This window comes from Ziziphus jujuba, chromosome 7, assembly GCF_031755915.1.
Source record: "Ziziphus jujuba cultivar Dongzao chromosome 7, ASM3175591v1".
In the NCBI taxonomy this organism is placed as follows: domain Eukaryota; kingdom Viridiplantae; phylum Streptophyta; class Magnoliopsida; order Rosales; family Rhamnaceae; genus Ziziphus; species Ziziphus jujuba.
This window is the reverse complement of record NC_083385.1, coordinates 10,171,615-10,189,700: the sequence shown is the minus strand read 5'-3', so window position 1 is coordinate 10,189,700 and position 18,086 is coordinate 10,171,615. Positions and strand designations below refer to the sequence as shown.

At 31.8% G+C, this 18,086-nt stretch overlaps 1 pseudogene; it reads left to right on the top strand.

The window, feature by feature from the left end:
* The first annotated feature begins 3,419 nt into the window (after positions 1–3,419).
* Positions 3,420–4,318, top strand: LOC107424635 (phenylcoumaran benzylic ether reductase POP1-like; annotated as a pseudogene).
* The last annotated feature ends 13,768 nt before the right edge of the window (positions 4,319–18,086 follow it).

The window sequence follows — 18,086 nt, the reverse complement described above, 5'->3', positions numbered from 1 at the left end:
TAAAAGAAGGTATAAAGTTATTTTAGAATTGTAAAACGAAATTTTATTTATAAAAGATATATAATTTTGGGATGGTATAATTAATTTAAGGATATTTTAGAAATAAATAATACTGTATTAAATAATTTTACATTTCTTATATATTTATGTAGTAATGTATAAAGAATGGAACTGAGTGTACCTAATACATCTTTTTCTTCTTTCAATGTCACTATTTTACTCTAATTTTTGGGAAACTTTTCGTTCCGGGTATTGATTGGGAAGCATTCGCATAGAGCATTCAGTTAGTAATAGCTTTACATGAATTCTTTTTTTCCCTCTCTTTGAATCACTTTGCTCAAGTTGAAGGATGGGTTGCATATAAAACACTCTATAACACTCCCTTTTTCTCTTTGCACGTCATTGCGAATTTGTGATTGTGGTGGGTAATTCAATTTCAAACAATTCCAGGTAATTGGGTTACACAGATATCTGTGTGAGCAATCTTAAGACACAATGATTATATATAAATTAGGATTAAGTAGTTTCCAACTTAAAATTTTGTATGATGCAATGAATTTCTGCTTTACACTAGGAGTGAAAAGTCAACCAGCAAATCCATTTCAATCCAAATTATCTGGTAAAGATTTCCATAAAATGGTTGAGAAAAGCAAGATTTTGGTAATAGGAGGGATTGGTTACATAGGAAAATACATAGTTGAGGCAAGTGCTGAAGCCGGTCATCCAACCTTTGCACTTGTCAGAGCGACCACAGTGTCTAATCCCTGACAAGGCAAAACTCATCGACGGCTTCAAGACCTCCGGAGTTACACTGTCAAAAAAGAAGAAGACTAATTTGAATTTCTTTGAATGCAAGTTAAAATATAACAATGGTGGATTTTATGTGACATGGAGATATCTACGACCACAGGTGTTTGGTGAAGGCAATGGAGAAAATTGATGTAGTAATCTCTGCTGTAAGCTCAGTGCAAATAATTGATCAGGTGAACATTATTGTTGCTATCAAAGAAGCTAGAAATGTCAAGGCACGCCATCTTACTAAATAATTTCCCCAACCAACATACGTTTTCTTTCGCTAATTCTCTATTCTTTGAAGTGAATAATTTGATGATGGCAAACTAAAAATCTTAGAGATTGCTGCCATCTGAGTTTGGAATGGATGTGGATCGTACCCCCATCGTCGAGCTAGCTGCAACAGCTTTAGATCGGAAAGTAAACATTAGGAGATTGATAGAGGCTGAAGGCATTCCCTACACCTATGTTATTTCCCATGGCTTTTTACACTTTATGTTGCATAAGTTGGGACAGCTAGAATCAACAATTGCTTCTAGGGACAAAGTAACCATTATAGGAGATGGAAACTTGTGATCATGTTTTAGCATGGAAACTTGTGAAAGGCTCCAACTAATTAAATTGGGTCATTGTGATTTTTTTTCTTTTTTCTTTTTTTTTCAGCAATTTTTGTAGGGGAAGAAGATATTGCTGCTTATACTATAAAAGCAGTGGAAGACCTAAGAACTTTGAACAAAATCCTTTATTTAAGTGTCCCTGCCAACATTTTGTCCATCAATGAGATTGAGATTGTCTCTCTCTGGGAGAAGAAGATTGGCAATAAATTCGACAAGATTTATGTTCTTGAGGATGAACTTCTTAAACAAATTCAGGGTAAGTAACAAGAGATATTCCATAAGATTGACAGCTAGTGTTAGGCTGTTAGCTCAGAAATCTAAATTTGTATGTATAGTAGTTGGTACTTAACTGTTAGTACCTTCTGTTTTGTTCAATAATTAATTTTAAAAGAGATCAAAAGCAAATGCATGTGCATCTTTCTACTGAATTGGGCAGAATATTTATTAATATAAAACTAAACAGTTTGATTAATTTTCTGCAGAGTCTTCCATACCAAGGAGCCTCATTTTGTCCATTTATCACTATGCGTTTGTGAAAGGAGATGATTTAAATTCTTCATTTGGGGTGAAAGCTTATGAGCTCTATCCAGAGGTGAAATACACCACCATAGATCAATACCTTGATCGGTTGGTCTAAATTTCAAGACGTAGATATGTTTCCATATATGATAAAATGACCTCTTATTAGTCATCAAATCTAAGGTGCGCTTCTATGTGTTTTTTCTTTTCACTCGCTATATGCACTTTGGATTTTGGATTTTGTACTATCATTTCCTATGTATACTCTTGGTGATTTTATTTGGTGGTCTTCAAGCAAGACTGTAAAGGAGAAAAAGCCACAAACAGTTGAAATTGCATCATGGATCCCTAAGGAACTAAAAGGAAAGGGTGAATCTAAAGAAAAATTATCCATTCGACATTATATCCCCCCACCTGCTCCTCTAAAATATTCTAAGCAAAACTTTGATGGTGGCAATAAAATATCAAAGATGTAAAGGAAATACACAGATGTATTTTACTCGAGGATAACATGAGCCAGATTTTGGGATAAGAGATGAGATCACAGCACTAGACAACTTTCTATTATGCTGTAGATTTACAAAAGAATACATTACAAAGTGCCCCCTTTTTTTTTTTTTTTTTAATGCCAAAATGTATTATGTATATGCTGATATAAGTCCTAAGACTTTTTTATATTGAACATTAGCAAAACCAAACAAAATCATTGGTAGCCCGAATTGTTGATGCACTAAAACAATCTTCCACTCATATATGAAAAACTCAAAAGAAAAATCTAAGTCTTGATTTTCCTACACATTTTCATTGGAATATGGCTCTGCTTTTACGATGGTGGTGCTTATTTAAGTGAAGTCTTCCTAAGTTGGCTATTTGAGCCACATATGGAACAAAATTAACAGTATTCACCAAACGAAGAGTGAAAAGAAAGATCGTACCTTATGTCATCAAGATTTTTCTTAGTGTCTCCATCTTTCTCCACTTTATTCAGCAGTGTGCCAATGCCTCCATTAAACATCCCCGGTGGCTGAGAAAAGTAAGATTTTGATCATTGGAGGGACTGGACACATCGGAAAGTTCATAGTGGAGGCAAGCGCTAAAGCTGGTCACCCCACTTTTGCATTGGTTAGAGAAAGCACAATTTCTAATCCCAAGAAATCCAAATTCATAGAGAGTTTCAAGATTTCTGAGGTTAATATAATTCATGTATTAGTTTTTGTCTAGTTATAATTGCTAGCTCTTATGCATTTTAGCATTGTGATATTTATCTCCCTCCCCTTCTTTTGGTTTTTGATTCAACATCTACGACCATCAAAGTTTGCTTAAGGCCATCAAGCAAGTAGATGAAGTGATCTCTACTGTAGGACCAGAGGAGGTAGACGATCAGGTGAAGGTTATTGCTGCCATCAAAGATGCCGGAAATGTCAAGGCAAGAGATCTTACTCCTTTCTAAACTTCTTTCCTAATACATTTTTCTTCAACACATGAGCAGTGATGAATAGTCTTTTTGACAATGTTATGTGGATATCTTTGCAGAGATTTTTTGCTTCCGAATTCAGGATGGATGTGGATCGAGTCCATGCAGTTGAGCCTGATGCAAGTATTTTGAGGCCCAAGGCCAGCATCCGAAGAGCAATTGAGGTAGAGGGAATTCTTTATACTTTCGTGGCCTCGTTTTTCTTTGCTGGGTACTTTTTGTCTAACTTGGGATAGGCAAATGCTATAGTTCCTCCTAGAGACAGAGTGATCATTCTAGGAGATGAAAATCTGAAAGGTATTGTCACAAAGATTCTGGTTGTTCAATATTGCTTTCTTTGTTTTCAATAAGCAGAACTGTGATGTACTTTGTCAGGGGTTTATGTAAAGGAAGAAGATATTGCCAATTACACCATAAAAGCAATGGATGATCAAAGAACCTTGAATAAGATCCTTTACATAAAACCTCTTGACAGTGTGCTGTCCTTCAATGAGATTGTATCCCTGTGGGAGAAGAAAATTGACAAGACACTTGAAAAGACTAAACGTTCCAGAAGATCAACTTCTCAGTAACATTCAAGGTGAGAATACAACTATATTTTTGTGCATTCTTGTTTAATTTGTCCCTTGATTATGCGACTTTTATTGTTCAGAGTCTCCTATTCCCTTTAACATCATTTTGTCTATTTACCACTCTATCCTGAGGTGAAGTACACGAAAGGAGAAATTCATTAATCAGTTTGTCTAAGGTCCTTTCTTATCTACTCAACGAATAAAACTTGTATATGAGCCGGTGATGTGTTGCACCAACATATCATTCAAAATTGAGTATACGATAAATGTTTTGAAGGGCCCCATTATGAAACCTGTTGTTCTGTACGTGTGCTTCCCTTGTTTGTCATATGATCAGTCCTCAAATTGGTACTTTCCTTGTTTGGGTGTTTGTAAATAAATAAATAAATAAGATTTTCATGGTTTGGTGCATAAGATGAAATTGGTTTTTTGTAGCTTAATTTTGACAAAGGAGAGTGAGAAGTTATCCTTCATAATTGAAATGTTACCTAATATGTTATGTTGGAATATGTATTTCAACAAGATAAATCAAGATCGAAAATATATATTATGAATGCCCCTTTCATCCATCAAAAAGTGAATGCAGATAATATTATTAAATGATTTCTGATTTAGATTGATCTGTTAAATGTTTTTCCCACCAGTAGTGTAATGTACCGGTAAAACCTGTAACTAGATGAAGAAGGATTCCCAATATTTAATGAATCAATTGCTCAAGGTGTCCTAGATGGTGTCAATACCTTATTAGCCACAATAATCAGATATTTTATAGGAACTCCTACAGCTGTCACAGAAAGAATACATAGTCAATTCACTAATTTACATTGTCCAACTTTTAGTGATTTCGAATGGTATGTGCAAACATTTACCATCGGAATTATGATGAGAGACGACAGTAATCAACCTTTTTGGAAAGAAAAATTTATTAATGGTTTATCCCAATTATTTGCTAGAAAAATCAGAAATGTCTTAAGTATTGATAGTGGTCACATAGATTACGATTCATTAACTTATGGAGATATAGTTTCAATAATCAAAAAAGAAGGATTAAAAATGTGTTCCGATATGAAAATAGAAAATCAATTAAATAATGATAAAAGAAAAACTAAATACGAATTAAGAAACTTTTGTCAACAATACGGTCTATCTACGATAGCACCCTTTAGGAGAAATAAAATCAAAGAAAAATCAAATAGGAAAACATTTTGAAACAATAAATATTCCAATCATAAAACTTATTACAAACACAATAACTTCAATAAACCAAATTCTGACAAATTCTATAAAACAAATAAACATAAAAAAGAGTCAAAAGATAAAACAAAAATTAAATGTTTTAAATGTAATAAATTTGGTCATTTTGCTAACGAATGTAAAGTTAAGCAAACAATCAAATAATTAGAAATTCCAGAAGAATAAAAACAAAACTTAATCAATATCTTAGGAATTCACAATATAGATAGTGAATATAATGAGAACAATATTTACATTAAATCAAGCTCTGACGAATCAAGTATTCACTCTAAATCCATTAGTGACACAGATAACCCTAATATTACTTTAGGATGTTTAGATGCCTATTGTCTAGATACTTGTTGTAATAAATCAATTAATGTCTTAACTAATTCTACTGGAGATGAAGACATAATATTAGAATTACTTAGCAACTTAGAAAATCCTGATGAAAGAATAGAATACATGAAAAATAACAAAAAGATCATAACTGATAATAACAAAGAAACAAATCAACTTAATAAAAGTACTCAAAAAATCTATTTAATAGAAGCCTTACAAACATTTAATAAATCAAAAAATAAACAAGTAACTGTCCAAGATTTACAGTTGGAGATTAAAACAATCAAGTCTGAAATTAAGGAATTAAAATTAGAAAACCACTTAATTAAACACAAATTATAATTTATTCAAGAACAACTTCAAAAACTTATTCATAATCAAATTGAAGAACAGGAAGAAGGATCTTCCCATGAATATTGTTTAGCTTCAATTCAAAAAATCAAACTTAGAAAATGGCATATAAAAATCACAATAATCATTAAAGATTTTCAACTCACCACAATTGCCCTTTTAGATTTAGGTGCATATTTCAATTATGTTCAAGAAGGTCTCATACCTAGTAAATATTATACAAAAAATAAAAGAAAGATTAAATTTCGCTAACGACAGTAAAATAGATTTACAATACAAAATTAATCACGCACATATTGTCATAATAAAATTTTTTTCAAAACATCATTTGTCCTTGTTAGAAACATGACAGATCAAGTCATCTTAGGAATTCCATTTCTTTCTTTATTATACCCATTCACCATAGAAAATGATGGAATAATCAGTCACCCTTTAGGTGAAAAGGTTAAATTTGAATTCCTTCAACAATAAAATAATATTCACATCTTACAAGATCAATCAATTTCCAAAACATTTCATCAAATCCAAACTGCTCCTTCTTTTTCCCCTTCCTTTCTTTATTTTTCATCATCTCTTTCCCATTTTACTCTTTTTTCTAGCTTTCAATCTTTTCTCAAATTTTTAAAACAATTAAAATTTTATTTCCTATTATATGTCTATTTTTTCATATTTTCAAAATATCTTCTCTCTAATTATTTTCATTACAGCATGACTCGCCCACTTGGTTACATGATAATCAACAACAATTCTGTTCCAATTTGGAGTGGAGAAATTGAGGAAAAGAATTTCCCAACCCAATTTGAATTAGATATTTCTCAACTAGCCTTAATCAACTCTGTGTGGAATACCACACAATTTGAATCCACAGACCAAAAATCAGATTTTATCAATACCCTAGATAACTTTTGTTTTTATTTACAATCAATTATGGCCAAAAACCTGATAGTAAGTATTTTTCACATTATGTTATATTCAATGGTCAAAACCTTGGCCATTATAAAACTTGGTCCCAAGTGGCCCATGAAATTGCTGGTCAAATCCATATCCATTACAGAGGTTATTACAGTCTCAGGGAAGCCTTAGAAATCACCTTCAGTGAATTAGGCCCACAAGCCCTTATTCACCCCTGGGTATGAATGGATCCAGATTTCACAAAAACGCTTCGTTTTGTTCAGAAAAATTACTCTAATAAACCTTCTACTTCTAAATCAACTCATAGGATGCAACGACCCAACATCCCTCCAATCACTGTTCTTGTTGATCCACATAATCAATATGCTTATGTTGCCCCACAACAGAGCCCATTTGACCTTCTTCACAATCCATATTTAGACCACCCCTTAGACGCTCAAGTCAATCAACTTCAGCATAAAAAAAGACGTCTAGAACACCAAGTCCAAATACTAATGCATATGAATGATGTTTTAGGTGTCCAATCTAATCACCTCCAAAAGGAATTAGATTATTGGACTCGTCTAGCCACAAAAAAAAACAAAAACCCACACTACGTCTAGGCCCAACCCTAACAAAGGATCTACTAGTTTCCAAAATAGTAGTGCTCTTTGTTATCCAATAGTCCAAACCAAATCACACACCTTACCCTGGTGTCATGCCCTATATTTTTCTATCCTAATCAATGGTTACATCAAACTGGCTTGCCCAGTGAAATAATTTCAAAAATTTAGCAAATAAAAAAGATCCAGCTCTATGAGGAGTACAGTTTTCTCCAAAGAATGCTCATCTCCTTTATACTTGTCCCCAAGGCATGTATGTACATGCTGAGGCCACCCTCTTACCTTCTCACCCAAAATGTGACAAATGTGACCCTGCCACAATTCCACTTTACCACGTGGGATGTCCTCATGAGATTGGCTTTGCAGTCCACAGAGTTGGACTATATGCTGAGTCTTTTCAAACTTTTGTCTTTCAAGGTAAACTAATCACATGGGAAAAGCTATTTGACTGGGGCCTAATCAGTACCATCATCTTTACCCACATAGATCAAGCCCAAGCTTGCCCCGAAACATTAAAAATAGGTGTCACCTGCCTTTTCATACCTCATCATTACAGCCCTTTAAAGCAAGGGACAGTTGCTGTGCACATCACCTTCACTCCCCCTTAAATGGATTCATGGTTGGGAATCAGCAAGGCATGTCATTACCTTTGAAAAATCAAAACATGCCAACAATTACCTCCGAATGGATGACGAAGTCCGCAGACGTTCTGCCTCCTTCACCAAACAATTAGGACATTGGAGATCAACTATTTATGTAGATAACTTTGGTCTTGAAAGAATTTCTAAAAAATACTTCTTGGCTAAAGAAAATCAATATACTAAGATTTACATCCACAACAGTTTCTCTCAAGTCTGGAATAATATTTATACCTCATTTCACTATAAAACATTATATCCAGCCCTTGTAGATGCATATCAAAAGATGCTCACCAAACACAGGACTGTTAGTTATGAAGACAATCAAGAATCAGAAGAAGATTTAGAATTTGATCAAGACGAAGATGATGCCTACCAGTTTGGAGATGAAGAAGCACTCAATCTTACCAATATGATGGAAGGTTGAGTTTCAATCAACATCAGGAATCTCTGACAGTGCAAAGTTACTTTCAGAATTCCACTCACAAAAGCAGATCATGAGAATTGCTTTCAGAATCACTGTTCATGAACAGTAAAAGGCACCGAAAAGCAAAATATTATTCACAATCACTGTTCACTGACACAATCATGAGATCAACAGGAGCAACACTCATTCAATCAAGCCCTCCTTTGCCTATATAAAGGAGCCTCACTCCCACATTGAAGCAGAAGGAGTTTTAGGAGTTGATTTTGGAGAGTTTTCTTGGCAGATTTCCTCCTCTTCTTCTTCTTCTTCTTCTTCTTCTAATTCTCATAATCACTTGTAATCAAATATTTGAGCACTTAGTTTGAGTGCTTTGTAATCAACTGAGATACCAATTTGTGGTACTCCAATATAATCAAGTAAGCATTTGCATTTAATTATTTTCAATTATTTATTTTAATCATTTATTTTAAGAATTTCATTTATATATCTTTTATATTGCTTGGCTGGTTCTACCACCTGCAATATTCTATATAATTTATATATTCGGTTTATATACATTTAATTAATTGTTCTTGGCAGGCTTTGCTGGCTCTTCTGTTTACTTTCATTTACTTCTGCTCATATACACTCTGCACTTACTTCTTTATACACTCTGCTTATTCTTCCCCTTGTTGGTATCAGAGCCATAAGTGTTACGATCTATATCTTACTACTTTCTTTTAGCGCCCGCAGAGTGTTATATCTGCTTAATCAATTCAGTTTCTTGTTTACTTTCTTTATCTTTATACCCTTCAATTTACTTTTGTTATATTGCTTCTTTCTGAACAATAATTATTCCGAGTTTGAACAATAAGTCCTAGGAGAGGCATGAGAGGATGTCGGTCTGAGAGGTTTAGGAATAGGATGGAAAAATATCAGTAAAAATAAACTTAAGTGTTTAAAGCTTTAGAAATTAAATTTTGAAAATGGATAGATTATTTAGATCTAATTCTTCTACTAGTTCTAAATTAAGTACTAGCTCTAGATCATCACTTAATGGAACTCAAATATCAGACATAATCAACGAAGAACATTATAGTTTTCCTTCTAATGAAACCTTTAATCACGACTGGCCTATTCCTCCAGTACCACATAATGAAATTTATCACCATAAACTTGGTCTTTATCATCATTTAAAAGGGAATCACACATTAAAACAGTTGAACAAGTTTATACAATCAACAAAGATCATGAAACCTACAAACTACTTAGTAAAAATAATATTAAAAAACATATACAAGATAGGTCAGTAAGAATAACCTTTGATAGACAACCTACATCTAATCAATACTTAGGAGAAACCTCCTCAAGACGATCTTTTAACAAACCAATCATAAAATCAATATCTTCTGATAATATATCTAGAAGAGATCAAGAAATTGAAAAAGATTTACAAAGAATTAAAATCCAAGAATTAGAACAACAATTACACAAATTAAGATTAGAAAATGAAATTAAAAATCTCAAATTAAAATCAATTCACAACACTGGACAGGTTAGTCAACCTCGTTACAATGATGAAGAAATTCAATCAATACAATCACCCACAGCCTCAGATTTCATAGATCACCAGTTAAACACACTAAGTACACCCTTCAAACCTCATTGGAAACAATTAAATCAAGAAATGATGTCCGATAAAAATCATGATAAATTAATAAAATATAGGCAATCACACACTGGAGAACAGAAAGAACATATTTGGCAAAGTTGGAAACAATTAATGTTACAACTCAAATTTGATATACTATTTTTCGATTATCTTGAAAAATACTACTATCAATTAAAAGATTTAAAAACATTAACAAAAGAAAAATGGATTAAATCATATCAATCAACAGTTCTGTCTAGTCACCCTCTAGTTAAGAAAATAATCATTCCCCACTTAAATAATCAAGTCATAGCCTCACCTTTTAAAACTTTCACTCACGAAAGTAAAGACCCAATTAATGAAATTAGAAAAGTTATTGAACAAAATAATTACACAAATCAAAGTATTATTACAATAAGCAAACAACTAGATAGGATAGAAACCAAAATTGATAATTCATCTAAAGAAGAAATTAAACCACAACCACTTATAAAATTTCCCGACATTATAAAAATTCCAACCATTCCAAATAAAACAAATCAACTCTGTCAACTTTTAAAAGAATTACAATTAAAAGCTTCAACCTCCAAAAATGAAGCCTTCTCTTCTAATCTTGCTACTATTAAAAATCAAAATTCATCTGATTGAGAATCAAATCAATCTCCATTAGATAATCATCTTAATAGACTTAAAAATCAAAAGCCTAAATTTAATATCCTTAAACAATGGAATAATAAACCTTTAGCTCTAGAATTCCAAGAATCAACCCAATGAAATCAATTCTCTGTCAGTTTCGACAAACTATACGAATGGAATATAGATGGATTAAAAGAACAAGAAATATTAAACAAATTACATCACATGTCCATGGTTGCTAATAGTTATTTCACTAATCAAAACCTTCCCCAACCTGAAATTGTTGAATTATTAGTTACAGGTTTTACCGGTACGTTACACTACTGGTGCAAAAAATATTTAATAGAACAATCTAAATCAGAAATCATTTACGCTAATAAATTAGATGAAAAAGGATTCCCAATATTCAATAAATCAATAAGTCAAGGTGTCCCAGATGGTGTCAATACCTTGTTAGCCACAATAATCAGACGTTTTATAGGAACCCCTACAGCTGTTACAGAAAAAATACACAGTCAATTAACTAATTTACATTATCCAACTGTTAGTGATTTCGAATGGTATGTGCAAACATTTACCATCGGAATTATGATGAGAGACGATAGTAATCAACCCTTTTGGAAAGAAAAATTTATTAATGGTTTATCCCAATTATTTGCCAGGAAAATCAGAAATGTCTTAAGTAATGATAGTGGTCACATAGACTACGACTCATTAACTTATGGAGATATAGTTTCAATAATCAAAAAAGAAGGATTAAAAATGTGCACTGATATGAAAATTGCAAATCAATTAAATAATGATAAAAGAAAAACTAAATACGAATTAGAAAACTTTTGTCAACAATACGGTCTATCTACGATAACACCCTCTGGGAGAAATAAAATAAAAGAAAAATCAAATAAGAAATTTTTTTGAAACAATAAATATTCCAATCATAAAACTTATTACAAACACAATAACTTCAATAAACCAAATTCTGACAAATTTTATAAAACAAATAAACATAAAAAAGAGTCAAAAGATAAAACAAAAATCAAATATTTTAAATGTAATAAATTTAATCATTTTGCTAACAAATGTAAAGTTAGACAAACAATCAAGCAATTAGAAATCCTAGAAGATAAAAGACAAAACTTAATCAATGTCTTAGGTATTCACAACAAAGATAGTGAACATAGTGAAAACAATATTTACACTGAATCAAGTTCTAACGAATCAAGTATTCACTTTGAATCCACTAGTGACACAGATAATCCTAATATTACTTCAGGATGTTTAGATGCCCGCTGTCTAGATACTTTTTGTAATAAATCAATTAATGTCTTAACTAATTCTATTGAAGATGAAGACATAATATTAGAATTACTTAGCAAATTAGAGAATTCTGATGAAAGGATAGAATACATGAAAAAATACAAAAAGATCATTACTGATAATAACAAAGAAACAAATCAACTTAATAAAAGTACTCAAAAAAACTGTTTGACAGAAGCCTTACAAACATTTAATAAATCAAAAAATAAACAGATAACTGTTCAAGATCTACAATTAGAAATTAAAACAATCAAGTCCGAAATTAAGGAATTAAAATTAGAAAACCACTTAATTAAACACCAATTACAATTTATTCAAGAACAACCTCAAAAACTTATTTATAATCAAATTGAAGAACAGGAAGAAGGATCTTCCCATGAAAATTGTTTAGCAAATTCAAAAAATCAAACTTAGAAAATGGCATATAAAAATCACAATAATCATTAAAGATTTTCAACTCACCACAATCGCCTTTTTAGATTCAGCTGCAGATTTAAATTGTGTTCAAGAATGTCTCATACCTAGTAAATATTATACAAAAACAAAAGAAAGATTAAACTCCGTTAACGGCAGTAAAATGGATTTACAATACGAAATTAATCACGCACATATTTGTCATAATAAAATTTGTTTCAAAACATTGTTTGTCCTTGTTAGAAACATGACAGATCAAGTAATTTTAGGAATTCCATTTCTCTTTTTATTATATCCATTCACTACCAAAAATTATGGAATAATCAGCCACCCCTTAGGAAAAAAGATTAAATTTGAATTTATACAGAGATCACATGATATTCAAACATTGAAAGAAAATTCAATTTCAAAAACAATCAGTGGAATTCAAACTAAAACTAAACATTTACATTTTCTACAATAAGAAATTAAATATAAACAAATAGAAAATCAATTATCTAATTCTTATATTCAAAACAAAATAACTGATTTTCAACAACAATTAACTAAAGAAGTTTATGTTGAAATACCTAATGGCACAGGGCTAAATACATAGTTAAGCTTCCTTATGAAAAAGATTTTGATGAAAGAAACATTCCAACTAGGGCCAAGGCCATTCAAATGAATTAAGAACTAATGGAATATTGTAAAATTGAAATTCAAGAACTCCTAACTAAAAAATTAATTCGTCCTAGTGAATCCCCTTGGTCTTGTTCCGCTTTTTATGTTCAGAAAAATGCTGAATTAGAACGTGAATCCCCTAGACTAGTAATCAACTATAAACCATTAAATAAATATCTCCAATGGATTAGATACCCTATTCCAAATAAAAAGGATTTAATCAATCGTCTTAATCAAGCCACTATTTTCTCAAAATTTGACATAAAGCCAGGATTTTGGCAAATAAAAATTAATGAAGAAGATAGATATAAAACTACATTTGTAACCCCATTTGGTCATTATGAATGGAATGTAATGCCTTTTGGAAGTTTCCGTAAGGAAGGTTCAACATAGAATAAAAGATTGCGAGCAATATCAAAATAGGGAGATGATTTTGGTTGAGTTTGATTGATTGGGGTAAATGGTTGACTGGGAACCAAACTGTATGGATTATAGGATGTGACAAGGGCAGTTTGGTAACTGATTTGGTTTATTGGAATGGGCTGAGATAAGTGAGTAGAGTCAGTGGGAATTACGGTCTGATCTTGAGTTGATTGGGTTTGTTCTATTTTGGAAGAATTTGGGTTTGGAAGAAGGGTAGATGACCCCTTTTTATGAGGCATGATTATGCCTCGGGTGAGAAACCTTTCCTATAGAAATTCACGGGTTAAGAAATTTGAAATGCAATTTTGATTATCTTTGATGTATGCAATTTCAAAATAAAAAATACTTAATATAGCTTGCCATCGGGGCAAAAATCTATTTTTATGCAATATTTTGATCATCTTTTTCTAAAACGTATTTGGCACTCTGGCAATCAATACGTTCCAAAAAAATTTTATTAAGTAAATCATCTTGAAATTTAGATATACATAGTACTAAAGATAAAATTTCTTTTTTAATAGTGCTATAATTGATTTGAGAAGAAGTCCATGTTCCAGAATGAAAACGGACTATTTGTTCTGGGGAATCAGGTGTGATTTGTTGAAGTAGAATCCCTCCAAAACCAATTTCAGAGGCATCGGTTTGAACAATTTTGAATGAATCAGGTGAAGGAATACCAAAATAAAGAAGAGTCTTAACATGTGTTTTAATTTCTTGGACAAGTTTGGTATGAACTAAAGACCAAGGTGGGGGTTCTGATTTTAACTTGTCAAACAAAGGTTTACATTTGATTCTTAAATTACTATAAAATTCGGCAATGTAATTTAAGGAACCTAAAAATCTTTGTAATTGGTTTTTAATTAAGTGGTTTTCTAATTTTAATTCCTTAATTTCGTACTTGATTGTTTTAATCTCCAACTGTAAATCTTGGACAGTTACTTATTTATTTTTTGATTTATTAAATGTTTGTAAGACTTCTATTAAATAGATTTTTTGAGTACTTTTATTAAGTTGATTTATTTCTTTGTTATTATCAGTTATGATCTTTTTGTATTTTTTCATGTATTCTATTCTTTCATCAGGATTTTCTAATTTGCTAAGTAATTCTAATATTATGTCTTCATCTTCAGTAGAATTAGTTAAGACATTAATTGATTTATTACAACAGGTATCTAGACAATAGGCATCTAAACATCCTAAAGTAATATTAGGGTTATATGTGTCACTAATGGATTCAGAGTGAATATTTGATTCGTCAGAAACTTGATTCAATGTAAATATTATTCTCACTATGTTCACTATCTGTATTGTGAATTGCTAAGACATTGATTAAGTTTTGTTTTTGATCTTCTGGAATTTCTAATTATTTAATTGTTTGCTTAATTGTATATTTGTTAGCAAAATGACCAAATTTATTAGATTTAAAACATTTGATTTTTGTTTTATCTTTTGACTTTTTTTATGTTTATTTGTTTTATAGAATTTGTCAGAATTTGGTTTATTGAAGTTATTGTGTTTGTAATAAGTTTTATGATTGGAATATTTATTGTTTCGAAAAGTTTTCCTATTTGATTTTTCTTTGATTTTATTTCTCCTAAAAGGCGCTATCGTAGATAGACCGTATTGTTGACAAAAGTTTCTTAATTCGTATTTAGTTTTTCTTTTATCATTATTTAATTGATTTGCTATTTTCATATCAGTATACATTTTAATCCTTCTTTTTTGATTATTGAAACTATGTCTCCATAAGTTAATGAATCGTAATCTATGTGACCACTATCATTACTTAAGATATTTCTGATTTTTCTAGCAAATAATTGGGGTAAAGCATTAATAAATTTTTCTTTCCAAAAGGGGTTGATTACTGTCGTCTCTCATCATAATTCCGGTGGTAAATGTTTGCATATACCATTCAAAATCATTAAGAGTTGGACAATGTAAATTAGTTAATTGACTATGTATTCTTTCTATGACAGCTGTAGGGGTTCTTATAAAATGTCTGATTATTGTAGCTAACAAGGTATTGACACCATCTGGGACACCTTGATCAATTGATTCATTAAATATTAGGAATCCTTCTTCATCTAATTTATGAGCATAAATGATTTCTGATTTAGATTGATCTGTTAGATGTTTTTCCCACCAGTGGTGTAATGTACCGGTAAAACCTATAACTAATAATTCAACAATTTCAGGTTGGGGAAGGTTTTAATTAGTGAAATAACTATTAGCAACCATGGACATGTAATGTAATTTGTTTAATATTTCTTGTTCTTTTAATCCATCTATATTCCATTCGTATAATTTATCAGAACTGACAGAGAATTGATTTTTAGGATTTGATTCTTGAAATTCTGGAGGTAAGAGTTTATTATTCCATTGTTTAAAGGTATTAAATCTTGATTTTTCATTTTAAGTCTATTAAGATGATTATCTAATGAAGATTGATTTGATTCTGTATCAGATGAATTTTGATTTTTACTGGTAGCAAGATTAGAAGAGGAGGCTTCGTTTTGGAAGTTAAAGCTTTTAATTGTAATTCTTTTAAGAGTTGACTGAGTTGATTTGTTTTTGATGGTAGGGTTGAAATTTTTGTAATATCTGGAAATTTTATGAGGGGTTGTGGTTTAATTTCTTCTTCAGAGAAATTATCAATTTTAGTTTCTATTTTATCTAGTTGTTTGCCTATTGTAATAATACTTTGATTTGTGTAATTATTTTGTTCAATAACTTTTCTAATTTCATTAGTTAAATCTTTACTTTCGTGAGTGAAAGTTTTAAATGGTGAGGGTATGACTTGATTATTTAAGTGAGGAATGATTATTTTTTCAACTAGAAGATGACTAGACAAAATTGTTGATTGATCTGATTTAATCCATTTTTCTTTGGTTAAAGTTTTTAAATCATTTAATTGATAGGAATATTTTTCAAGATAATCGAAAAATAGTATATCAAATGTCAGAACCAGTCCAAAATTCCTCATCGGAACCCTAGACAAGCCCTGATCCCAGGGAAATACCACCGAACCTTCCAACGGAAAATCCGGCAGTAGCTCCCCTAAGGGTAGGACTAACCAAAAATTTCCTGCACTGAAAACACACTTCTATAAACATCCCCTTATTCCTCCCACATTACTACAATTTGATTCCACAAATTTGCAGTACTCCAGATGAATAACAGGAAATTAATGCAGTACTTAATAAAATGCATCCAATACAGTATACAGAGCATTATACAAATAAATATGGAATTAATACGATGACAGATAAAGAAGTAATACAAGATGAAGAGGAAAAAGGGAAGGAAATATTTCTTGGACTTTCGGCAATGAACTGAGACGTCGGGCTCGCCCTGGGCGATCAACGTCTTCCAACCTGAACCTAGGGGAACGGAATTTAAAAACGTGAGATGCTAATCATCTCAGTGAATGACCCTATCTACTGCACAAATATAATAGTAACGATAATCACAGTACGTTTGATTAATTAAGAATAAATAAATAAATAATAATTAATTGGAAGTAATACTTTCTCTCAAAACCCTCACTATTCACTCCGTTGGAAAGGTTTCCCTTTTAAAACATTTTCACAAAATCTGATATTCGTAGTTCCCGAAAACCAAGGGATCAATTAATTTAATAAACAATAAATAAATACCCCAAATATAAATAAAATGTAATAAAATATAATAAATAATTTTTGAACACTTTGGGGTTTGAAATTTCCATCCGAAAATTTATACTTGACGCACCACACCATATACCAGTGATGCCCTCCGATACCCAGCGTCCCAAGCATCGACTGGCGGGGAGGTTAAAGAGAGAAACTTGCATACGGCACTTCGGCGTCCCGACAGTACCGCTGCTGAAACCGTCATCCCGGCCACGGAGGGGGGCGGCTATGTGCACTATATAAAACTTGCCTGTCCTCGGTCCAATGGCAACTCATAGGAGACATAATAACTTGCGCGCTAACCACATATACACCGGAACACCAATACTGTATGAGTGTGTCTAAAATAATTATTAAATTTCTTATTACCGTACCGATTTTCCAAAAATCACCGTGGGAAATATACAAATTTTCAAATTCACCATCCCACATTTTCTTTTAACATTTCCGGTACAGTCAAATAACAATTCCACGACTCACACGTGCTCCTAGAACAACAATTCACACACAGTCAAATAAAATAATATTTTATTCGGATAAATAATACCCGGTACCCGGGGGGTCTAATACAAACGTGAACCAAAATTGACAAATTATATCTCTATGGAAAGCTTGTGAGATGAGGATCACATTACCGACCTCCATTAAGCTCAATTCAACCGCCGGTGGCAGGAATTTGGCCGGAAAGTTTCGGCCGAGTTTAAACTTGAGGGATCTCTCAAACGGTGGGGATTTTGGGCAATCTAACCCCGGAAATGGACTCAGAGGGGTCGAAAATGATGGGATAGAGGTATGGGGTGAGCTGGATTGGCCGAAAAACACACAAATTGAGGAGAGAGAAAAACTCCAGCCGTCG